This window comes from Piliocolobus tephrosceles, chromosome 2 (assembly GCF_002776525.5).
Source record: "Piliocolobus tephrosceles isolate RC106 chromosome 2, ASM277652v3, whole genome shotgun sequence".
NCBI lineage: Eukaryota > Metazoa > Chordata > Mammalia > Primates > Cercopithecidae > Piliocolobus > Piliocolobus tephrosceles.
In genome coordinates, this window is record NC_045435.1 from 189481373 (window position 1) to 189507992 (window position 26620).

At 41.5% G+C, this 26620-nt stretch overlaps 1 long non-coding RNA gene across 1 annotated transcript; it reads left to right on the plus strand.

The window, feature by feature from the left end:
* Positions 1 to 3216: 3216 nt before the first annotated feature.
* On the plus strand, positions 3217 to 23865 carry LOC111544301. Its single transcript, XR_002732104.1, has 5 exons — positions 3217 to 3449; positions 3992 to 4068; positions 20166 to 20240; positions 22814 to 22959; positions 23291 to 23865. It is a non-coding gene; the product is annotated as an uncharacterized LOC111544301 (long non-coding RNA).
* Positions 23866 to 26620: the final 2755 nt, after the last annotated feature.

The window sequence follows — 26620 nt, forward strand, 5'->3', positions numbered from 1 at the left end:
ATTATACTTTAAGTTCTAGGGTACATGTGCATAACGTGCAGGTTTGTTACATATGTATACATGTGCCATGTTGGTGTGCTGCACCCATCAACTCGTCAGCACCCATCAATTCATCATTTATATCAGGTATAACTCCCCAATGCAATCCCTCCCCCCTCCCCCCTCCCCATGATAGGCCCCATTGTGTGATGTTCCCCTTCCCGAGTCCAAGTGAGCTCATTGTTCAGTTCCCACCTATGAGTGAGAACATGCGGTGTTTGGTTTTCTCTTCTTGTGATAGTTTGCCCATTTTTTAATCGGACTGTTTGTTTTCTTATTGCTGAGCTTTAACGGTTCTTTGCATGTTTTGGAAAACAGTCCTTTAGCAGATGTGTCTTTTGTAAATATTTTTTTCTCTGTCTGTGGATTTTCCCCCCTCATTTTCTTGATGTTGTCTATAAAGCAGAAATTTCTAATCAAACAAAGTCCACCTTATCAATTCTTTCTTTCATGGGTTGTGCCTTTGGTGTCTAAAAAGTTATCACCAAACTCAGGACCATCTAGATTTTCTCCTGTGTTATCTTCCAGGAGTTTTATAGTTTTGCATTTTACATTTAGATCTGTAATCCATTTTGTGTTAATTTTTTGTGAAGGATATAAAGTCTGTTCCTAGAATCATTTTTTTTTTTACATGTGGATGTCTAATTTTTCCAGCACCATTTGTTGAAAACACTGTATTTTCTTTGTATTGCCTTTGCTCCTTTGTCAAAAGATGAGTTGATAACATTTATTAGGGTCTATTCCTTGTTTTTGTAAGGAGACAGGGTCTTGCTATATTGGCCAGACTGGAGCATAGTGGCTCTTCACAGGTGCGATTCCACTACTGATCAGCACAGGAGTTTTGACTTGTTTTTTCTGACTTGAGCCAGTTCACCCCTCCTTAGGCAACCTGGAGGTCACCATGTTTGTGCTGAACTTAGTGTGGACACCCAATTGGCATAGTGCACTAGAGCCCAGATCTCTGGGGCTCAGGGGATCTATGAAGATCTATTTCTGGGCTGTCTATTCTGTTCCATTGATCTCTTTGTCTATTCTTCTATTCTTTTGCCAATGCCAGACTGTCTTTATTACGGTAGCTTTATGCTAAGCCTTGAACTTGGGCAGTCAGTCCTCTGACTTTGTTTTCCTTCAATATTGTTGGGAAGAACTGACCTCTTACAATATCAAGTTCGCCTATCCATGAATTTAAAAATCTCTCCATTTATTTAATTGGAGTTTCACAGTTTTCCTTCTGTATATCTTTACACATGTTGTTAGATTTATACCTAAGTATTTCATTTCGAGGTGTGCTAATATTATATAAATGTATTATATTTTAACTTCAAGTTCCAATTGTTTATTGTTGGTATATAGGAATGTGATTCACCTTTTTTTTTTTTTTTTAGACAGAGTCTCACTGTTGTCGCCCAGGCTGGAGTGCAGTGGCACGATCTTGGCTCACTGCAACCTCTGCCTCCTGGGTTCAAGCCATTCTCCTGCCTCAGCCTCCCAAGTAACTAGGATTACAGGTGCCCGCCACCACACCCAGCTAAGTTTTGTATTTTTAGTATAGATGGGGTTTCACTATGTTGGCCAGGCTGGTCTCGAACTCCTGACTGCCCGCCTCGGCCTCCCAAAGTGCCGGGATTACAGGCATGAGCCACGGCGCCCGGCTGTGATTCACCTTTATATATTAATCTTGTGTCCTGTAACTTCACTATAACTGCTTATTAGTTCTAGGAGGTGTTTTGTTTGTTTTGTCAGTTCTCTTAGATTTTCTGCATGCACAGTCATGTAATTTGTAAATGAAGGCAGTTTTATTTCTTCCTTCCTAATCTATATACCTTGTATTTAACACAAACATTTGTTTTTTAATGATATCCTCATGCATTTTTTGGTCTATTTTTACTTCTTTTCTTCCTTCCTTTTTTAAAGGCCTAAATTTTAATAGGCCTTTAATGGATAAATGTCAAAAAAAAAAAAAAAAAAAGACCCTTAACTTCTAACATTTCTTTTCAAATCTTAACACTGCATTTAAATGGTTAAAGTAACACAAATTTATATATAAACCTAATAATTTAGGAAACAATGAGAAAATTCTTATTCTAAGTAAAAATTGTTCTTTCTTGCAGCTCAGAACTTTCTGGCAGTTTTGTTTTCTTCCTCTGAAGTACTTCTTTTTAGAAATTCCTTTAGTAAGAATCTGTTGATGGCAAAATTTCTCAGTTTTTATTTATCTGCAAATGTCTTTATTTTAGTCTTTTTCTTCAATGATATCTTAGTTGAGTTTATAAGTCTTGATTGACAATTATTTTTCTTTTGCACTTTGTTTTTCTGTGTTTTTCAAAACCACCTGGGCACGGTGGCACATGACTTTAGCCCCAGCTATTTGAGAGGCTGAGACAGGAGGATTACTTGAGCCCAGAAGTTTGAGGCTGTAGTGTGTTATGATCATGTCTGTGAATATGTGAATAGCCACTGCACTTAAGCCTGGGCAACTTAGCGAGACCTCATCTCTTAAAAAAATAAATAAATCTGTGTGTGTGTGTGTGTGTGTGTGTGTGTGTACATATATATATATATATATTTTTTTTTTAGATCTATCTTCCAGTTCACAAATTCTTTCTTCAACTGTGCCTAACTTCATGTTTCATTTAGGTTTTTCCTCACCCGCTTAGTTTTTAATTGTAATAATTATGATTTCTCATATTTATAATTCTTTTTGGTTGTTTTCTACAAATGCCTGGGTCCTTTTGAAATTATTTTGTTCCTTGCTCATGTATTTTGATTCCCTCTTTTATTTCTGAAAACATTTCTTTTTACTTCCTTAAAACATAATTATTTTTAATTCTATGTTCTGTAGTTCATATATATGAAGTCACTGGGAATTTAATTCTGCTGTTTGTTGTTTCTTCTGATTCTTATTGGTGGTGGCTGGGTTTTTCATGTGTTTAAACATTTTGACTGTGAGCTGGGTTTTGACCGTTCAGCTGGGTTTATTCGTGGGAACGCACAAGGTCTGGGTTTTGAGTGCATCCTTACAGAAAGAATATGCATTTGCTTCTGCCAGGTGGCCCTGTAATGGTGTAACACCAGACCATTTTTAAGTTAACTCTTCCGCTGGGGGTTTCCAGTCAACAAAAATGTGTGAATTTAATTCCTTGTGCAGATAAGTTTCATTTTCACCTTCCTTTACCACTGGACATGTAGAGCCTTTTACTGAGACTGTAGCTCTTCAGGCTTCTTACTTTATTTGAGGTCTCAGTTCCAATTTTCCAGCTTATTCAGGCTGAATATCTAGTCTTCTGTTCCCTGCAGGGCCATTAAAACTCCAGCTTGTTTCAGCGATTGGCAAATGGTCTCAGGACAGCTACAGCTTCAGCACAAACTCCCTCTTCAGTTTGGCATCTGGTGACTTCCCTGACGTTCAGGTCAGCTCAACTCTGAATCTAAAAGTATTCCTGTAATATTTTATCCAGAATGTCTGTGTGTTTTATCTCAGGAGGACTTTTCAGGCTCTCTGGTTATTTGCTGGAAATACCAAAGCACAAGTTTCTTTCTGGGTATATTGAAAATATCTACTAGGTAGCGTACTACTGGCAGCTACCTATCACCAAACGAATAGCAAAGTTATAATAATTTGTGGGGTTTTTTTTGTAAGAGAAAAATGTGTACCTAAGTTCTTTGCCATGAGATGACTTACGGAATCTTCACAGTTACTTGCCATCTGCCATTTAAAATAATTACTGAATCCAACCTAATTGGACAAATATGAACTACAATATCTTGTAATAAGCTCAGAATGATAGAGCAGATGAGGGTTTCTCTGTCTACCTGTCTAAGTTATAGATATCTCACTGACATATCTTGGATTATTTCTGGGCGTCATCAATGTTAACAAAACTTAAATTCTATGTTTTGTAATCAAATAAAAATACATAGAAGTTCTAATATTTTATTTCCCTCACGCCAGTGGCTAATCTCATCTTCCCTCTGGAGTGCGAGTACCAGTCCCCAAAGTGGAAACCTGTTTGGTCGCCGCAGGTTGGGGTAAGTTACTTCTGGCAAGTAGTGGGTAAGGCCAGGAATTCTGGCTTCAACATCCTACAGTGCACGAGACTCCCCTTCGTGGCTGAATTATTTTGTTAAAGATGTTGAAAATGCTCAGTTTGAGAAGCCCTGAGTCAGACACTGAGGAAGTGTGGCAATCTCAGGTTCTGGTTTCACTCCTCACTGCCACCCTTCACAGTCCTGATTCAGGTGTACCACACTGTGCTTCCTTCCCCAATCGTAAATATACTCTTCATGTCTTTTCTTCCAGAACTTCACACACTTCATGGGCATGGCGTGTGAACTGTTTTCCAACTGCAGCATTTCTAACTGAATCTCTGTCTCAGAGCTAGATGGTGTCCACAGGGTTCAAGAAGGGCACTTTTCCTAATCATTTACTTTAGGCTGTTATTCAGATAACATCATCCTTCTAAATCAAAGAGACTAGGAGGAAAAGGGGAGGGGGCATTTACTTTTCCTATAAAGCAAACTCCAGGTGACTGCCATGCAGTATCTCACGTGGTCACAGGCTCTGGTTCTAAGAGCAAATATGGAGGTGGATGGGAAGAGATGGACTGGAGAATACAGGAACGGAATCAACACAGCAGGGTGTGTTTGTAAATATGGAGGTGGATGGGAAGAGATGGAGTGGAGAGTACAGGAATGGAATCAACACAGCCTGGTTGTGTTTGTGTGCGGGGAGATTTTGAAAGTCCCATATTTGGGCTGAGAAGACCCAGATGGCACCCCTGAGTCTCTATTCAGCTTAGATAAACTGGTCAGCAAGGTCCAGGGCAGACAGACAGGCAGGAGGCCAACGAGGGGGTAATGCAGGGCTCCAAACTCCTCCCTACAGAGGCTTGCAGGACTGTGTGACAGAAATTAGAGAGAGCTTTTCACCTGTCTCTGTTCAGTCATGACATAAACCCATCCTTGAGGAAAGAGTGAGGTCAGTGAACGTGACAAAATCACCTCCAGTTGCTGTGAGGCTGGCCCAGGACTCTGCTGGCTGAGAGCCAGGTAACTCATTCCTCTCCATGTGTCCCCTCCTGACCTCCCCCAGGCCTGAACCCTCCTTGCATCTAGAAGTTGTCTGGCCCATTAGTGTCCTTCCACTTCACAGAAGGTTCGGACTAGAAGGCTCTTGACCTCGTGTACTCCTTTGCTCTGCATTTTAAACATGAAGAAACCAAGGCATGATAGAGCTCTTTGTTCCCATTCAAGACAACTTATTTAGAGGCAGTTCTACTTGGCCTGAGGGGCTTGAGAGCAGGCACTAACCTTGACTTTAGGGGCCCCAGAAAGGAAGTGAGCTGTGTCAGAAATGTGTCTGGGGCTCCCCTTGGCAATGGGAGCCATTCAGCTTGTACCTAAAGGAACAGTTAGCCCAGAGTGAAACCCAGTTCTTAGCTTAAAGGAACAGATGCAGAAAGAATTAAACCTGGATCAATGTCTTTTCCCACAAGGTGTGAGAAAATAAAACAACATTGAATCCTCTCACGCTGCTAATAAAAAGGAGACAGGGCTTGGGTGAGGGCAGCCAGGGAGCACAGGAGGAGACAGGGCTCGGGTGAGGGCAGCCGGGGAGCACAGGAGGAGACAGTGCTCAGGCGAGGGCAGCCGGGGAGCACAGGAGAAGACAGGGCTCGGGCGAGGGCAGCCAGGGGGCACAGGAGGCGGCATTTTCCATTCAACTTTTTCTGCTTATGCAATAGATCTTCATTATCTACACTGTCCAGTGGCTCTCAGCTCCCCTGTGGCTCTCCAGCAAATATGGAGGTGGATGGGAAGAGATGGACTGGAGAATACAGGAATGGAATCAACACAGCAGGGTGTGTTTGTGTTGTGCTTAATGACATAAACTGCTTAATAAGCGGTGACAGGTGTCCCGGAAGAGCTGATGGAAGAGGAAAGCGGCCTGCTTCTATCTCCTAGTGTACTGCGTTCCTTTCTCACAGCTGATTTCAGATACTGGCCAGTGGGAGACAAAGGGCAACTGGCTTCCCAGCCAGACCCCCAGCATTTGCCCTGTTGGAACGCTGGCTTCAGGCCACATTGCCACTCACTCTCCCTCATGAGGGGAAACCGGGCCTCCATTTTGTGTGCTCTCAAGCAAGAATTTCCTACTTTGGTGCTGTCTGTCTTAGGCTCCACCCAGAAGTCTCATTCACTTTTTTGAGACAGAGTCTCGCTCTGTCACCCAGGCCAAAGTGCAGTGGCAAGATTTTGGCTCACTGCCACCTCTGCCTCCCAGGTTCAAGTGATTCTCTTGCCTCAGCCTCTCGAGCAGCTGGGACTACAGGTGTATGCCACTACGCCTGGCTAACTTTTGTGTTTTTAGTAGACATGGGGTTTCACCATATTGGCCAGGGTGGTCTCAAACTCCTGGCCTCAAGTGATCCACCTGCCTCAGCCTCCCGAAGTACTGGGATTACAGGTGTGAGCCACTGTGCCTGACCATCATTCGCTTTTATTTACCAAACACGTATTGCCAGGTAATTTTCTAGGTGCTTACAGGTATTCATCCACATAAGCTGGGCACAGTAGCTCACACCTGTAATCTCAACACTTTGGAAGGCAAAGGCGGGAGGATTGCTTGAACCCAGAAGTTCAAGACCAGCCTGGACAACATAGCAAGACCCTGTCTCTACAAAAAATACACAAATTATCCAGGCATGGTGGTGCACACTTGTATTCTCAGCTGCTTGGGAGGCTGAGGTGGGAGGATGGCTTGAGCCTAGAAATTCAAGGCTGCAGGGAGCTATGTTCAAGCCACTACACTCTTGCCTGGGTGACAGAGTGATGCCCTCTCTCCAAAAAGAAAAAAAAAAAATTGTGTCACAGAGTTAAGTACTATTTCTAAGCTCATTTTAAAGATGAGGAAACTGAGGCACAGAGAGATCAAATCTGCCCAGCCACAAGGAACACGGCGGCTTTCCTGTACTCCTAAGCTCTGTTCTGGGCCAGGCCTGGCACTATATTTTTCTCTGCTCTCCCCTGGGCCCACTCTGCACATGCTCCTCTTTCTCCTGAGGCTCTCCCAGGCTGCTCCCCTTTCCCCGCTCTCCTGGCTACTCTCAGCTTGTATCTCAGGTTCTACTGGCCTCCTCTCAGGTACATTCTCGTCTACACATTTTCAGCTAGTTCACTGTCCAAGATTTTCCTCCAAGATCAAAAATCAAGAGGAGACATTTCTCTCTCAAGGAAAAATCCTGAAAAGCTATCAAGGATTATACACAGAGATATTGTCCTAATGTCGTTTATAACATTGAAAAACTGAGAACAGCATTAGTGTTCAGTATTAGGGGATCTGTTAACAAAATAGGGAGTATCATGCAACCATTAAAAATGCCTATTTCTGGAAGGTTTTAGTCAGGGAATGTGTTGAGGGAGAAAATGAGACTTACGTTAAATATAGCACAAGGGCGAGTGGGAGGGATATGGGGGTCTATGGGCAATTTATCACTGACACTATTAAGAATTGCTGTCACTCAGTGATGATAAAAAGCAGACCGCTTTTATTTGATTTTATTATTGCTTTAAAATTTGCTACAATCTACCTCCTTGTCACCTTTACCCAGGGGCAACTGCTGTTACCAAGCCTCCCCACATGATATGTCACTGCTGTCATTTTGCCCATCATGCGCCATTTAATTGTTCATTCAAAATCTTTCTTATAGAACTTCAATCACTATGAGATCATTTCTCTGCTGATTAAGGAGGTTGAACATACTTTCATGTGCTTATTGGCCATTGATATGTCTTCTTTTGTGATTCAAAATAATTTTTTTTTCCTTTTTAATGCTGAACTGTAGGCATTCTTTATGTGTTCTGGATAGAAGTTCTTAGTGGAACCTCTTAACAAACTGTGGCTTGTTTTTCATGTTTTTAAAATTTTATGAGCCCCAAATTTTCATTTTCATAAAGTTCAATTCATTAATTTTTAAATTTCATAATTAGTGCTTTAGTGTCCTGTTTAAGAAATCTCTGCTTACACAAAAATGCTAAAAATATTCTGCTTTTTTTGGAGATGTTTCGTAGCTTTAGCATTTAGTTTGAGATCTAGGATTCATCTGAAATTAGTTTTTGTGAACTGTGTGAGATAGGAGTTGTCAGTCATTATTTTCTAGATGGTGGTGTAGTTATTCCTGCGCTGCTTATTGAAATGACTTTTCTTTTGCCATTGATTTGCCTTGGTGCCTTTGTCAAACTTTGATTATACATGCCAGATGCTTCTAAATTCTATTCTGTTCTATTGATCAGATAATTTTGTCTATCCAATAAACTTAGTAAGATATTTTATAGTAATCAAGTATTTTCATAGTAAGTCTTAAAATCAAACAGTATAAATCCTCCCTATTTGTTTTTCTTTTAAAAGATTGTTTTGAATAATGTAGGTTCTTTGAATTTTCATATAAACTTTAGAATCAACTTTTTAATACTTACAAAAATCCTTATTGGGAATTTTATTGAAATAGCACTGAGTCTAGAAATCAATTTTGTGGCATTGATATTGTAACAATATTGTCTTCTAGTGCATGAATATGGTAAAAACAATCTCCATTTGTTTTCAATCATCTTTAATTTCTCTCAGCAATGCTTTAGATTTTTAATGTAGAAGTTATAAATGTCTTTTGTTATTTTTTCCTGAGTGTTTTATATTTTCTCCCATTATTAATGGAATTATCTCCATTATTTCATTTCCAATTGCTTGCTACTGGAATACAGAGGTACAATTACCTTTGTATATTGACGTACAACCTTGCTAAATATACTTAATACCCTTGTTAGATCTAGTAGCCATTTTTAAACTATTCCTTATGGTTTTCTATGTAAACAATCATATTGTCTAAAAATAATGTCAATTTTACTCCTTCTTTTCCACAACTTCATAGCTTTATTTTTCTTTTTTAATGAACTGGATAAGATATCTAATACAATGTTGAGTAGAAGAGGTAAGAGTGGTCATCCCAACCTTGTTCCCAATATTAAGATGTAAAGCATTTGAATTTTTACCATACATAAGATATTAACTGTAAGTTTTACATAGGTAACCAATGCTAGGTTGGTTGAGGAGTTTTCATTCTTTTTCTTGTTTGCTTATTTTATTTTTTCCCTCATAAATGGATATTCAATTTATCAAATGCTTTATCTGCAGCTATTGAGATAATCATATGATTTTTGTTCTTTTCCTATTAAAATTGTAACACTTTCTATTACTTGGTTAAAGATTTTTGTATCTAATTTCTTGAGAAACCTTATTAATTTTCTTTTCTGTGATGTCTTTGTCACTTTTGGCATCAGAAATGATTGACCACCTAAAGCGAGGTGGGAAGTAATTCTTGCTCCTCCTCTGTTTTATGAAAGAGTTTGTAGAAGATTGGCATTATTTTTTCCTTTAATGTTTGGTAGAATTCTTCAGTGAAGCTGTCTGAAGCTGGAGGAGTTTTTTTGTTGTTTTATTTGTTTGTTTTTATGGGAAGGGCTTTAACCACAAATTTGATTTTCTTAATAGATATAGGGCTATTCAGGTTATCTATTTCTTCTTGAGTGAGCTTTGGTATTGAGCTTTTTTCCTTGTATTTTTCAAGGAATTTGTGCCTTTCATCTAAGGTGTTAAATCTATTGGCATGAAGTTTATCATAAACTCCTACCAAGCCCCACCTCCAACCCTGGGGATTACAATTCAACATGAGATTTGAGAGGGGACGCAGATCCAAACCAAATCAAAAGTGATATCACTTTTCTGTTTCTTGATATAGATAGTTTGTTTCATTGCTTTTTAAGAAATCTCTTATTATTTTGGCTAGTAATTTATCAATTTTATTGATCTTGTCCAAGAATCAGTATGTGGGTTTGTTAGTTTTTCTCAATTTTTTTTTTTTTGTTTGTTTTTGAGACAGATTATCACTCTGTCGCCCAGGCTGGAGGGCAGTGGTGTGATCTCGGCTCACTGCAAGCTCCGCCTCCCAGATTCACACTGTTCTCCTGCCTCAGCCTCCCGAGTAGCTGGGACTAGGGGCGTCCGCCACCACACCCGGCTAATTTCTTATGTTTTTAGTAGAGACGGGGTTTCGCCATGTTAGCCAGACCTCCTGACCTCATGATCCGCCTGCCTCGGCCTTCCAAAGTGCTGGGATTACAGGCATGAGTCACCACGCCCAGCCTAGTTTTTCTCTATTTTTAAGTTACATTCCATTGATATCTCCTCTGATCTTTTGTTTCCTTCCTTCTGCATGTTCTGGGTTTGTTTGCTTTCCCTTTTCAAATAAAGGCAGAAATGGAGGCCATTCATTTAGAACTTACATTTTTTCCAAATATTGTCATTTTGCACTAAAAACTCAGTCTAAATACTGGTTTAGTTGCTTTCCATAAATTTTTAATATATTATATTTTAACTTTTATTCAGTTAAAAATACTTTTAAATTTTCCTATTAATTTCTTCTCTGACTCAAGTGTTAGTTTCTAAGTATTTGGTTGTTTTTCCATATATATTTCTGTTATTGATTTATAATTTAATTCCATTGTGGACATATAATATACTTGTATTACCTGAATCCTTTAACATTTATAAATCTTTTAAAATGACACTGAATACTGACTATCTTGCTTACATTTTCTGTGTCCCTTGAAAAGAATGTGTATTCTGCTGTTGTTAGGTGGAGTGTTCTATTAAATATCAATACAATAATTGGTAAATAGTGTTTTTTTAAGCCTCCTATATTCTTATTTTCTGTTTACTTTTTCTATCATTTATTGAGATAAATATTAAAATCTCTGAGTACAATTGTGTTCCTTTCCTTGCAATTTGATCAGTTTTTATAAAACTCTGTTATTAGGTGCATAAATGTTTAGGACTATTGTGCCCTCTTATGAAATGACTTTTTTATCATATAGAATGACTTTTTTCATTCTTGGCAATATCCTTTTCTCTAAAACCTACTTTGATTGAGATTAACATAGCACATCAGCTTTTTAATTGTTTACTTTAACGTGATTTGTTAAATTGGTTTTATTTTTAACCATTTGTATCTATGTATTTAAGGTAGGTTTCTTGTAGGCAACATACAGTTGGTTTTTCCTTTTTTATCCAATTTGAAAATATCCGCTTGTTAACTGGGGTGTTTAGGTCATCTACATTTAATTATTGGCGATGTTGGAATTAAATCTAACATCTTATTTATTTTCTCTCCCATCAATTATTTGTTCTCTTATACTTCTTCTCCTGTCTCCTTTTTGTATTAATTCAGTATTTTGTATGATTTGTACTTATCTCCTTTGTTGACTTATTAACTACACCCTTTTCTCTTGTTATTTTATTGGTTGCTTTAGGGTCTATATTATATATCTTTACTTTATGACAGTCTGCCTTTAAGTGATACATCACATAATATATAAGAACCTTAAGTGTATTTCCATTTCTTCTCTTCTTGCATTTGTGCTGTTGTTGTTATACATTATATTTCTACATATATAATAAGCACCATGGTATACTGTTATTATTTTTACTTTAAACAATTATTTTAAGGAAATTCAAAAAAAAATTTTTTTTAAGTCTTTACCCATGTAGTTAGTATTTTTGGAGCTCTTTCCTACTTTATGTAGACCTATATTTTCATCTAGTAAGTTTCCTTTTGTTTGATTGACTTCTTTTATTCCTGCCTAAACTTTTCTTCATCTGAAAACATTTTTATTTCACCTTAATTTTAAAAAATTACTTTCTGGTAAAAATTTTGAAATTGACTTTTTTTCTAGTACTTTAAAGATATTGCTCCATTGTCTTCTAGTTGCATTAATTCTAACAAGAAATCTGTTTTCTTCTCCTTCTCCTTCTCCTTCTCCTTCTCCTTCTCCTTCTTCTTCTCCTTCTCCTTCTCCTTCTCCTTCTCCTTCTCCTTCTCCTTCTCCTTCTTCTCCTTCATCTTCATCTTCTTCTCTTTTTTTGAGACAGAGTCTCGCTCTGTCACCCAGGCTGGAGTGCAGTGGCACGATCTCAGCTCACTGCAACCTCTGCCTCCTGGGTTCAAGCGATTCTTCTGCCTCAGCCTCCGGTGTAGCTGGGACTACAGCTGCATGCCACCATGCCTGGCTAATTTTTTGTATTTTTAATAGAGACAGCATTTAACTACATTAACCAGGATGGTCTCAATCTCTTGATCTCTTGATCTTGTGATCCACCCACCTCAGCCTCCCAAAGTGCTGGGATTACAGGCGTGAGCCCACTGCACCTGATCCTTTTTTTATTTTATATGCATACATGTATACACACACACGCACACATATTTATACATGATTTTCCATGTCTCTAACAAGTTCAGTTTTTCCTCTAGTTTCTTGAAAATATGAAATTAAGTCATAATAACTCTTTTAATGCTCTTGTTTACTACTAACACAGCATCATTTCTGGGTCTGTTTTTTGTTTGTTTGTTTGTTTGTTTTTGAGAGACAGGATCTAACTGTGTTGCCCAGGCTAGAAAGGAGTGGCATGATCATAGCTCACTGCAACCTTGAACTCCTGGGCTCCAGCAATCCTCCCACCTTTGTCTTCCAAATAGCTAGGAGACTACAAGCACAGGTCACCATGCCTAGCTAGATTTTTTGGTTATTATTATTTTTTTTTTTAAATAGAGATGAAGTCTCTATGTTGCCTAGGGTGGTCTTGATCTCCTGGGCTCAAGTGATCCTCCTGCTTTAGCCTCCCAGAGAAAGTGCTAGGATCACACATGTGAGCCACCATATGTGTGAGCCACCATGCCAGGCCCTGGGTCAGTTTTAGTTGATCAATTTTTTTCACATTATTATGACATTTTTTTTCACACCTTGCATGCCTACTATTAATACTTTTTTATTGAGTGCCAGACATTTTGAGTTTTAGCTGTTGGATGCTGGATATTTTTGTACCCCTATAAATATTCTTTCATTTCTGATCAAGATGCATAAGAAAAACCAGATTTACCCTTACAGATAACCCTTCTTTGTACTCTACCTGATACATTCATAACTGCAAGGCTTTTCATCCTAGCTTTTGGGAACAGGCACTATTCCTAACTCTATGTGAGCCCTGAGTTCTGTTTCAGTAATTCGTTTGTGTTGTCTTTTCCCAGCTTCTGGTATTTTTCTCACATACATACCCTGACCAGTATTCAGCTAAAGATTTATGGAGAACTCTCTGAGACCCTTCAGAGTTCTCTCTTTGTGTAATTCTCCCCTCTCAAGTGTTCTGCCCCATGACCTCTAGCTGTCTTGTCCGCATTTAACTCCCAGCTCCATCTTCTCAACTCATGAGAGACAACTGGGCTCTATCTGGGTTTTCCTTCTTTGTGCACGGGCTTAGAAATCTTCTTCAGGCAATAAGCTGGGAGGAAATAGTAGGGCTCATCTCATTTGTTTCTTGTCTCCTGTCTGTCCTTCACTGTTTAATGTCCAATGCCTTGAGTGCTATCATTTAATATATTTTGTCTATTTTTCAGTTGTTTTTGCTGTAAGAGTAAATCTGGTCTTTATTACTCATTGATATGGTTTGGCCATGTCCCCACCCAAATCTCATGTTGAATTGTAATCCCCATAATCCCCGTATGTCGTGGGAGGAAACTGGTGAGAAGTAATTGGATCACGGGGGCTGTTTCCCCCATGCTGTTCTCATGATAGTGAGTGAGTTCTCATGAGATCTGATGATTTTATAAGTTTCTGGCATTTCCCCTGTTGGCACGTATTGTCTCCTGCTGCCCTGTGAAGAGGTGTCTTCTGCCATGAATATAAGTTTCCTGAGGCTTCCCCATCCATGCAGAACTGTGAGTCAATTAAACCTCTTTTCTTTACAAATTACCCAGTCTCAGATATTTCTTCATAGCAGCATGAGAATGGACTAATTACAGTAAATAGGTACCAAAGTAGTGGGGCACTGCTATAAGGATACCCAAAAATGTGGAAGTGACTTTGGAACTGGATAACAGGCAGAGATTGGAACAGTTTGGAGGACTCAGAAGAAGAGAGGAAAATGTGGAAAAGTTTGGAACTTCCTAGAATCTTGTTGAATGGCTTTGACCAAAATGCTGACAGTGATCTGGACAATGAAGTCCAGGCTAAGCTGGTCTGAGGTGGAGATAAGGAGCTTCTTGGGAACTGGAGCAAAGGTGACTCTTGCTATGCTTTAGCAAGGAGACTGGCAGTATTTTGCCCCTGCCCTAGAGATCTGTGGACTTTGAACTTCAGAGACATGATTTGGGGTATCTGACGGAAGAAATATCTAAACAACAAAATGTTCGATAGGAAGCACAGCATAAAAGTTTGGAAAATTTGCAGCCTGATGATGAGATAGAAAAGAAAACCCATTTTCTGGGGAGAAATTCAAGCTGGCAGCAGAAATTTGCCATAAGTAATGAGCAGCTTTATGTTAATCACCAAGACAATGAGGAAAATGTCTCCAGGGCATGTCAGATAACTTCATGGCAGCCCCTCCCATCACAGGCTCAGAGGCCTAAGAGGGAAAAATGGTTTTGTGGGCCTGGCCCAGGACTCCACTGCTGTGTGCAGCCTAGACACTTGCTGCCCTGTGTCCCAGCTGCTTCAGCCTCACCTATGGCTAAAAGGGGCCAAGGCACAACTCAGGCCCTTGCTTCAGAGTATTGGTGACTGAGCCTTGGTGACTTCCATATGGTGTTGAGCCTGTGGGTGCACAGAAGTCAAGAACTGAGGTTTGGAAACCTCTGCTTGATTTTAGAGGATGTGAGGAAATGCCTGGATGTCCAGACATCCAGCCCATGAAAGCAGTCACGAGGGGGCCTGTATCCTGCAGAGCCACAGGGGCAGAGCTGCTCAAGGCCATGGGAGTCTGCTTCTTGCATCAGCATGACCTGGATGTGAGACATGAAGTCAAAGGAGATCATTTTGGAACTTTAAGATTTAATGACTGCCCTATTGGATTTCGGATTTGCTATACATATTTGTTCTATTTTTTAGTAATTTCTCTAGGGTTTACAATAAATATGTTTAATTTCTCACAGTCTAATTTCAACTTATATTTTACTATCTTACGTATTATGTAAAAACTTTATAGCAATACACCTGCATTTTCCTTCTCCCATTCTTTGCACTTAGTTGATATACATTCTATTTTGTTAAATATTATAAGCTCCACAATATTGTTTCAACAGCCAATGACCTTTTAAATAAATTAAACAAAAGTAAATAAATCCCTTTATATTTCTTTACACTATTATTTATGACATTTTAAATTTCTTTGCTTAGATCTGAGTTTCTATCTTTTATTTTTATCCTCCTACATAAAGTACTTTCTTTAATATTTTTTGTAGCACATTTCTGCGGATAAGTTTGCTCAACTTTTGTCTGGTGAATGTTGTTATTTTGCCTTTAGTTTTGACATTTTTGCTAGATGTAGACTTCAAAGCTGAGAGGGTATTATTTTCGCATTGTTGTTTTCCTTCTGTACTTTCAAATCCATTTTATTGATTTCTGGCCTTCATTGTTTCTGAAGAGTCCAGCTGTCATTTATATCATTGTTCCCCTTGTATGTAATGTGCTTTTGTCCTCTAGCTACTTTTAAATGTTTTCTCTGTATTGTTCGTTTTCATGTTTGACCATCCCATGCCTGCATGTAGATCTATGTGTATTTATGTGTATACCATGTGCATTTGTGATTCAGTGTGTTTACTGAGCATTTTTGATTGGTATTTTAATGGTTTTCACTAACTCTGGGAAATTTTCCAGCCATCACTTTTAAAAATATTTTTTTCTGTTCCATTTCTCATTTCTTCCCCTCTGACACCCTGATTTCATATATGTGAGACTGCTTGGTATTTCCCTACACATCATGGAAAATCTGTTTCATATTTTTTATCTCTTTAAACTGTTTCAAGTTAAATAATTTCAAATGGCCTATCTTCAAGTTCATTAATTCATTCTCATGTAGTCTGCAATCTGCTATTAAGCTCATCTAGTAGAATTTTTAATTTTACACATTATTCTTTGTGGTTTTGGTAATTCTGTTTGGTTCGTTTTAATTGTTTCCATTTCTCTGCTGAGATTGCCTATATTTTTATTTAAATCACTGAATGTGTTAATAACTTTTACATTTAAAGTCTGGTGTGTTAATTCTAACACCTGGATCATCTCAGGGTCTATTTCTATTGACTGATTTTTTTTTTTCTTGAATTTAATTGGGTCACATTTTCCTACATCTTCACAGGTCTGATAAATTTTTATTGTTTGTTCTCTGATACGGATAATATAGGGAGTCCAGGTTTTGTCACCTTCTTTTAAAGGACATTGATTTTTGTTCTTGAAGGCAGTTACATGTTTGGAATATAATTTTGGTCCTGTTAGAGTTGTTTCTTTTTCTTTTTCTTTGTGAGAGTGGGTCTATTTTTTTATTTCTTCCCCACCCCCCTCATCCCTGCATTGATAAAAGGATCTATTTTTGTATTGAGTTTAGTTTTAGAGCTGGCTCGTAAGGGTCACAGTTCTTCATTTCAAGGCATAAACTTTTTAGAATCTTAACTGAATCTTCAAAGTGCTCTGCTTGGGCCAGAAGTCCAATGTCTCTCAGCAATGCAGGACTTCTGGTTTCTCTCTTCAGCTCTCTGTATCCCAAAGCTTCAATCTCTGCCTCCTTAGCTCTTTTTATTGCAGCAGGAGAATTTCCCTGAGAAAAAACTGGAGTGACCATGGAACTCACCTCATATAGTTCACTTCTCTCCCAAATCACATTCCCCTATTGCCTGTTGCTCAGTGTCTGAAAACATTTGCCTCATGTGTTTTGTCCCCATTTGTAGTTGTTTAAAGTGAAGGCAAGTTATGTACCAGTTACTATGTCAGGATCAGACATGGCAATCCCCATGTGTTTTTAATTCTTTGCAAGATTAGTCTTCCTGATGATGCGGAGTGGAAGGATCCAATTTCTTTTAAACCATTGTAATATTCTTTAACAAGCCCCTTTGCTTAAAGCAAGGAAGTCATGTGTCACTCAGCCTTGGCTGACTGAATGATTTAACTGATAAAGTTTATAGGGATTAACTAGAAACTGGCCAACATGTACTATAAAAAAAGAAATGGTTGCTTTATTACTAAACACAATCTTTTCTGACTGCAGACTCCCAAAAAGGGAGATGTTCAGCACTGGGCAGACTTATTCTACTAATTTTCTCTCTTACACCCAGGAAATAAACGTGGTGTTGGACTGCATGGAACCACTGTTTTCAATTATACTCATCACTTTCTGCTGAATCTCTCTTTCCATGTTAACAGAAAACTGGGCTGTATCTGAAACATATAAGCACTAAATGTACCTACAAAAACCTATCTTAGCATAAGTTGTCACTTCTTCACTGCCCAGTGTAAGTTAGTCTCATGTGTTATTCTTGCCTTCAGCTCCCTCTTCTTTTATTTCAGAGCACTTAAAATTATTTGTAATTACACATATATGTATTGTTCATTTTTAGCTTCTCCCAATAGATTATAAGCTCTGTTAGGGCAAAAGCCTTGTGTGAAGCGCCAGTCTAGCATAGTGACTGGTAAATAGGAGGATCTAAGAATAATTTGTTGAATGAATGATTCAATGAATGAATCCACAACTAAGCAGATCCTTTTGGTATTAGACTAAAATAGATGAAAACAGAAGACCTTAAAGATTAAAAGAGAGGTAAATTAGCTCCTAAATACCCATGGTTTTTATTCTTCAAGGCACAAAGGCCTCTTAGCCAGAGATGCCTGTGAGGAGCTACTTTCAACAGGAAACTGAAGAATCAATCACAAGATGTTGCTGTTACTGAGACCAGGCCAGGAGAGGATCTGCCCCTTCTGTAGGGGCAGTGTGTTAGTCCGTTTTCACATTGCTGTAGAAATACTACCTAAGACTGGGTAATTTAGGAAGAAAAGAGGTTTAATTGACTCACAGTTCTGCATGGATGGGGAAGCCTCAGGAAACTTACAAACATGTGGAAGGTGAAGGAGAACCAAGCACCTTCTTCACAAGGAGGCAAGAGAAAGAGAAAGAGAGAAAGGGGGAACTTTCAACCACATTTTTTTTTTTTGGAGATGGAGTCTCACTCTGTTGCCACGTTGGATTGCAGTAGCCCGATCTCAGCCCACTGCAACAGCTGCCTCCCAGGTTCAAGCAATTCTCCTGCCTCAGCATCCCGAGTAGCTGGGATGACGGGCGCATGCCACCACGCCCACCTAACAACAATAATTTTTGTGTTTTTAGTAGAGATGGGGTTTCACTATGTTGGCCAGGATGGTCCCGATCTCTTGACCTCGTGATCTTCCCTCCTTGGCCTCCCAAAGTGCTGAGATTACAGGCATGAGCCACTGCGCCCAGCCTGTCAAACACTTTTAAAGCATCAGATCTCGCCCACCAGGTCCCTCCCTTGACATATGGAGACTACAATTCCAGATGAGATTTGGGTGGGGACACAGACCCAAACCGTATCAGGCAGCTATGGTCGAACCAGGCTTTTGTGACACACTAGATTTGATCTCCCCAGTTTGTACCCTATAATCTCCCTCCCAACAGTAGCACATACGAGGAAAGGACTTCCTTCTATCTGTGAGAGGGCTCAGCACGCATGAATTTTAATGACTCCCAGGACACTAAAGACTCTACATGTGGCCCCGATGGCATCTTGTCTTCTATTGGTTGTGGTGGCAAATGAAAACAAGGACAAAGGCACGGTACTCTTTGATCGAAGGAGCCCTGGACACAGAACACTAAGGACCATTTGGTGAAAACTTCTCATCCTATGTGTGTGGAAATTTAGTCTAGAGACCAAGATGGGACAGAATGACTCCTAGATCACGTAATGGTAAAAGACATCATGAGGACTCATTTCCAGGACCTCAACCTTCTAGTTCAGGCCACATTGTTTATTTGTTTCCCTCCCCTTTACCTTTCCATCCATCCCTGTCAATATACCAGGCTGGGTTTTATCTTGGACCACCTGAAAGAAAGAGCATGACACTTTCTAATCCAGTGCGACAGGACAAAGTCTGAAAAGATGCCTTTCTATTTTGGCGACACACTCCTAAGTAAGTTTGAAATTTCCAGAGAAATAAGACCTTGGTCAAAAGTTCAATCACTGTTTAGAATCAGAAAAGACTGCGCTGGGGAGTATGGTGGCATGGAGCAAGCCCTACCTAGCTCAGGACCTTAGAGGCCTGGGCACAGCCTGTTCCCAACCATTGCATCTACAAGGGGAAGCCCTTTCTTTCTCTGCCTCTTAGTTTCAGCATCTGTAAAATTAGAGGCTAGAATCGACAAAGGATAGAATCTCTGCCATTTCATTGTACTTACATGTTGTTCTAAACCAGCAGCACGCTTGGAGGAAATATATACTGCTACTGTATAGATTTGTAGAATCTGTTTCACTGTATGTTCTCAGAAACAGAAAAGATCCGTATTTCTGAAGAAATACACATACAAAAGCCTAGGTGTGCATCTGAAACAAACAATCTGAAAAGTCGGTTGATGTGGACATCCTGGAGAAATCTGCAAAGCTGCTGCCAACCCAAAGGCCATTTCCTTCCACAGAGCAGATGAGCATGAGCTTCCCCAGAAGACCCCTCCAGTGGGGTTTAGGCTATCAGGATTCCACTTCTAGCTTCTCCTCTGACCTGCTGCAAGGCTAGCCAGCTCTCTCTCTCCTGATGGAGATTAATCTACTAGTTCAAAAAATAAAGATGGATACAAACTATTCATAAGTATTGTTTGTATCCTAGGATGAGAGTTTAGGTTGAAGACAAAAATATAAAGTTTAAAAACAATGTTTAGGGGGATAAACTGTTACCAGTTCAAGTACTCTATCAAGGATAGTTTTGTATAAAGTTCTTTCAAATCTTATAAATTATTCAAGAATGACTCTTACAAACATAAGCAGACTCAGCTATGGCAAATGGAACCCTGATGAAAATGGTCATTAATTGTGACCATCACAAAATTGTCAGCCTTTACTGTTCTAATACATCTGATTTTTTATATGATAAGACCTGGCACAGAGGTATTGAATATGTATAACTGAAAATATACAGTGTATACTATCATAAATACAGAACAACATGTGGGACTTCACTGTCTGTTCTTACAGAGGAATCCAGTAGCTGTCTCACTTCTTCATGAGAGGTCCGGAGGATGCTGGATACAATTGACATACTTCCAAAAAGTAGGTGAAAACATTCTGAGTATAATTAAGGAACCTGGAAATTAACAACTTGATGTCATTAAAAGTTGGCGGGAAAGTGGGATAAGCCCTTTTGTTCATATATGACCATAAAAATATGTTTTTGCATGATTTTGAAATGTCAGTCCTAGTTAGAGCTGGGCTTTTCAAAGTGTACTAACTCTCAGAACATATAATATGATGGAGTTGTAGGATACTCTTAGGGTCTTCTCCAGTCAAGCATTCTGAGTTGGGCAGAGGAAACACCGGGTCTTGGCTGCCAGGTGGCCTTCCTAGGACTCTGCCTGCTCCCAGATAAAGCGCTGCTGACCTGCAAGCTCACTGGGTTGCAGACAAGCTGCTGGAGAATCACAAGGAATTTGGAGACCCCTTCAGGAGTGGGGAAAATGGGATGCTTCCTCAGCCCAGGGAGTATGTGGGTCAGGAACCCAGAGGAGGAGAGGCCCTCAGAGTCTATGATAAATGAGCTGTTTCTCTCGAAGTCTTCTTTATCTCAGTTCATGACAAATCCTTCCTTCTAGTTGTCCAGCCCAAAAACTTTGCCGTCTCCCTTAATTCCTCCATTTTTCTTACACATCACATTCAATTTCGGCCGCAAATTCAATTGTCAGCTCGTCTCAACTCAATGTTGGTGCTTGTCTAGATTATCTCAGACCCCTCTAAGTGGTCTCCCAGCTTTCTGCACTGCCCCACTGCAGTCTGTTTTCCATGCATCAGCCTGAATGATCCTGCTAACACCTAACTCAAATCATGCTATTCTTCCTAAAGTTCTCCAGTGACTCTCTATTTTACTAATACTACTCACCAGGCCCTACATGACTTGTACCCCCATTATCTCTCTGCCTTTATCTCATGCCACTATTTACTCTGTCCCAGCTACACATGCTCCTGAGGCATGTCCCTGCTTTGGGGCCTTTGTACGGCGCCTCTCTCACATAACCATATAGCTCACTCTCTCACACCTCTCAAGTGCTTTCTCAAATTCTACTTTCTCATAAGGATTTCCCCAACCTCCATAGATAAAAGTAAGTTCCATATTGCCTCCACACTTCAGCTTGCTGTAACCTCATTTTCTGCTTTGTGTTTCTCCGCACCTTGTTTCTCTTCCAGTTGTTGCTCTCTCTCAGTCTACCTATTTTATGTAGTTGTCTTCTCCCTTCGCATTGTTTGTTTTTCTCCTCTAAACCACACATTCCATGAGGATATGCATTGTCGTTTGCCTCATTTTCTTCTGTAACCGAGAACCATGCCCAGTATATGGTAAGACTCATAAACATTTGTTACATGATCGAAAGACATTCCCTATGTAGGTGTACAGGAGGTAAGTGAAATGTGACATTTGCTTCATCTGTTCTTTTATTAAATCTATCATTAAATGTTTACTGAGAGTCTTCTCTGAGCCCAATGCTGCCAGTTCCTCGAGGACCTCAAGTTGTTGAGGGAGTCATAGAAGTAGCCATCTAATTTGAATACAAAGCAGACTTACAAGTGCTGTAGCGAGAGTTAAATGGGCAGCAGGACACAGAGGAGGAAGAGAGGCGTTCTGTCTTTTTTTTTTTTTTTTTTTTTTGAGACGGAGTCTTGCTGTGTCTCCTGGGCTGGAGTGCAGTGGCCGGATCTCAGCTCACTGCAAGCTCCGCCTCCCGGGTTCACGCCATTCTCCTGCCTCAGCCTCCGGAGTAGCTGGGACTATAGGCGCCCGCCACCTCGCCCGGCTAGTTTTTTGTATTTTTAGTAGAGACGGGGTTTCACCGTGTTAGCCAGGATGGTCTCGATCTCCTGACCTCATGATCCGCCCGTCTCGATGGCGTTGAGCGATTGGAAGTAGCTTCATGGAGAAGATGGCATTTGAGCTGTGCCTTGATGAGTTCCTAGTTGTCCTGTAAGCATCTGGATCAGTGTGAGAAGTCACAGTTCCTTGACTGTGACTTTAACACCTGCCAGCCTAAAAGCCAAAGCTTAGGAGGTGCTTTAGCCTCCTCTTCGGACCCTCAGCCCATTTCAGAGACCTCTGCAGAGAGAATTGAGATCACATCTGCCAAGCAGAAAGCAAGGCTTTCGGTAAGGTCACAGCAGATGGATTGCCTTCACCATGTCATCCTGGGGAGTGTGTGTGTGTGGACAATCTGGGCAGGAGATCAGAGCTTTGGCAGGGAGGGGCATGGGCAGGCCGGGCCTTGTGGAAAGCTGGGCCCCAGGGCTCTCTTGTGAGGTAGAAGATGGTGTCATTCAAGAGCAAGGATAGGGTAACAGGCCTTGCAGCCCTGAATAGCTCCCCTGTCTCTGTCTCCTGGTGGCCTTGAAGTCCCATTTGCCCACAAGGGATGGACGTTTTGTGAAGAAACACATGACTGGTTGCCCCAGCTATCTCAAATCTGACCTTCTGTTCCCATTTCAAACTTTAGAGTGGAGTCTTCTTGTCTTTGTTCTTTGTTTATTATGTTCTTCTTCATTCCCTCCAAATGTCTTAAGAGGCTAAGGCAGAAACAAGTAAAGGAGAGACCTGGTTTTATAGCTGCCTGGTTTGTAACACTCCCCTCTTGCTGGTTTCTTAGGATCAGTGGGCTTACCAGTGGGAGCGTGTTTTGAAACTGGGCCACATGCGGAAGAAGCTCTGTGCCCCTTGGCTGTGCAGATGATGGTGGCCGACGAGCACCTCCTGGGTGTCTGGCGCAACTCTGGACTCTGAACTTGCAAAAGGGTAAAAGTGGTGGTGAGCCAGGTGGAAGATGGCTGTGGCCCGTGGCTAGGTCCCGGCTCCTGGGCTGCTGGCTGAGTCCAGGCCACAGCAGGGGCAGCCCAGGTTGAGGGGCAGCCACAGTGAGGAGGGCTCAGGGGGCATGTGGAAGACCCTTTACTTCATCGTGCCCCCTGGGGTGGGAGTGAGCTGGACACCTTGCTGAAGCCACATGACGTGTGTACCTGGGACCCCAGCTTATCCCTACCCTTAGCCCCACCACGGGTCCAAGCCCTTTCCCTGGGGAGACGGTGACCGTGCTCTAGTCAATAACCCTCAGTTAATCTGCTTCCAGCCAGCTATGAAGATGAATAAAGAGAACCTGGACAACTACCCAGGCATGAGCCCAGCACACTGGCTTCAGTCATCACTCTGCAGATGGAGTAGAAAAGTGACCTTCAGCTCACCTCTGTACTCACATCAAATGACAACCGGGTCAAATACGGACCTTCCACTGCTTTGTGTGGCAGGGAGGGCTTCGATAAATAACTTACCTTAGGGGAAAAAGGCATAAAACCCATGCCTGAGGCCACAAAGCTCCCCCTGTAAGTTAGCTCCTAGACGCAGGTGTTTTGAGCTGATGCAGAATTCAGTGCTGTAGAGATGATGAAGCCAAGAGAGGTGGGTGGAGGGAGAGTAGATGACAGCCCAGCTGAGGAAGAAGGGGGAACCCTGAGGCCTCCAGGACTCAGAAGTCTGCTGTGATACACCTTGGCCTTGGGCTGGCCCATCTCAGTGAACTCCGGGACAGAACTGGCAGTCGTAAGGCTGAGCACAAGTGGACCCACGACCTCCGTGTTGATAACTGATTTTAAAGCTATTAATTTAATCTTACAATCAAAACGAATGAAAAACACCAACACAATGAAACAAAAACAGCAAAATCTCTTTTCCTTATAGGATACCATCTCTAGCCCCCGTGATTCTTCTAATTATACCCACATCCCTTTTTTATAGCTAATTTAGAGCCAGGCTGCCCGAGTTGGAATCCCAACCCTGCCACTTGCTGGCTCACTTGGGGTTGGGCAGGCATCTTAACTTCTCTGTGCCTCAGTGTCCTTATTGGTAGAATGAAGATAAACACAGAATCTACATTTTAGGGATCGAATGAGTAAAGATTTTTGGAGTGGTCATAAAATCAGTACCGCAAATGGTGTAGTCACCTCCCATCTCCCACCTCCCACCCACCCCGAGGCCTTCCCTGGCTCCTCCAGTCCCACTGAGCTGCTCTTCCTAAGTGTTCCATCTGTTGGTGTGGAATAATACTCATGCCTCGGCTCCAAAGAGTCCCCCTCTGTAGGTGAACTCCTAGACCCAAGAGCACGTGGGCTGTGCCTCTGCTGCAGCCCATACCACTGTGCTTGGCATTTCTTATGCTGACAGCTCTTCCTGGGCACGGGGGTTGTCTCACTTATCTCTGTGTCTCCGAAGTCCTCACAGTACCTGGCACACAGAAAAAATGCAGCAGATGCTTGTTAGAAAGAAAATGAAACTCTCTTCTCATCTAATGATTCCAGATATCACTTCTCCCACTTATTTCACAGCAGCTCTGGGAGCACGGCAGAACTGGGATTATTATCTTCATTTTTAGAGGCCCAGAAGGGAGATTTCAAGTTTCCGTGAGTGGCAAGTCAAGGCACAGACACAGGCCTCGGTTCAGAAACTCCTCACTTAGTTGGCCCTTCCTCTTAACAGTTTTTGTCATTTCTTATTCTAGCAGCTGCATGCATCTCCTGACTTATTCTAGCCACCTCAGTGTGCCCTGTGTGTAAGAGGTATAGCTTAGTGCCTGGAAGCCCAGCAAGCCAGGGGCCTAGAGAGGTGAACTGGCTTGTCCTCTGGGCCCTGGGCCTCTGCCTGCTCTCAGAACAAAGTTTCAAGCAGCCTGGACAACATAGCAGGACCCTATCTCTATAAACAAATTTTTAAAAATTAGCAGACATGACAGTGCACGCCTGTAGTCCCGACTACTCAGGAGGCTGAGATTGGAGGATCACTTGAGGCCAGGAGGTTGAGGCTGCAGTGAGCCAAGACCACACCACTGCACTCCAGCATGGTCAACAGAGTGAGATCCTGTCAAAACCAAAACAAAACGAAAACTGCTGTGAGCTGTGAGCCAGCCATTTGGACCCAGCTGCTCAGACGTCACTATGTCAAAATATCCTCAACAGACAATCTGCAATCCTGGCGCTTACCCGTCCTTGAGCCTCCCTTGCCCATTCCACAGCCCTCAGCGGATGCAGCGGGGATTACTGTGGTAGCTATTACTTGATAATTGAGAAGAAAGCAAGCCAAAACAAGTGCCTCCCACTTTTTTTTTTCTCTTTTGGCTGCATTGAAATGCTTCTGGCTTCCAAATGGCCACATGGAGAAAGCCTGGGACTCCCCTCAGATGCAACCTGTCTCTGTTTCTGGCTCCTGGGGGCTGTAGAGCTGAGTCAGCATCACCAGCTGTATGGGGAGAGGCTGCTATTGAATCTTGTGATCGGGGCCTGAGGGAGAGCTGGAGTAATCGTGATTCACAAGTGCGCGTCAGCTATCACCTTACAAATCACGTTCTCATCCATTATTCATATGACCTTCACAGTTCTCTGGCTAGGTCAGCAGGATATTACAAGGAGCAAAAATGGATTTAAAAAATCTCAGTAAGCTGAGATTGGCTGTGACTTTAAGCAGAAACCCTGGTGTGGAAAGTATGGCATAGGAATCTAATACAGCCCATGGTGAAGACGGTGGAGTTAATCCAAAAAACAAAACATACCCTGGTGCAGCCCGCACACCTGGCTCCTTTCTAGTGCCACCAACTGCATGAACTTGGGCAAGGAACAACCCCCTCTGGACCTCAGTTTTTCTATCTGTAAAATGAGGTTGACGAGCTCCAAGTTCTAGCCTAGTGATATAGTTCAGACAGTTGTCCCAACCCAAATCTCATGATAAATTGTAATCCCCAGTGCTGGAGCTGGGGCCTGGTGGGAGGTGTTTGGATCTAGGGGTGGATGCCTCATGGCTTGGTGCTGTCTTCACAATACTGAGTGAATAATCTTGAGATCTGGTTGTGTAAGTGTGTGGTAGCCTCCCCCCCAACCCCAACAACCTGCCCCTGTTTTCACCATGTGATGTGTCTGCTCCCCCTTTGCCTTCCACCATGAGAGGAAGCTCCCTGAGGCCTCCCTGGAAGCCAGGCAGCTGCCAGCACCATGCTGCCTGAAGAGCCTGCAGACTCATGAACCCATTAAATATCTTTTCTTCAGAAATTACCCAGTCTCAGGTGTTTCTTTATAGCAATGTAAGGACCACCTAATACACTGAGCTATTTGGATAAGACTATATTAAGACAGAAGGAGGCCGGGCGTGGTGGCTCAAGCCTGTAATCCCAGCACTTTGGGAGGCCGAGACAGGCGGATCACGAGGTCAGGAGATCGAGACCATCCTGGCTAACACGGTGAAACCCCGTCTCTACAAAAAAAAAAAAAAAAAAACTAGCCGGGCGAGGTGGCGGGTGCTTGTAGTCCCAGCTGCTCAGGAGGCTGAGGCAGGAGAATGGCGTAAACCCGGGAGGCGGAGCTTGCAGTGAGCTGAGATCCGGCCACTGCACTCCAGCCTGGGCGACAGAGCAAGACTCCGC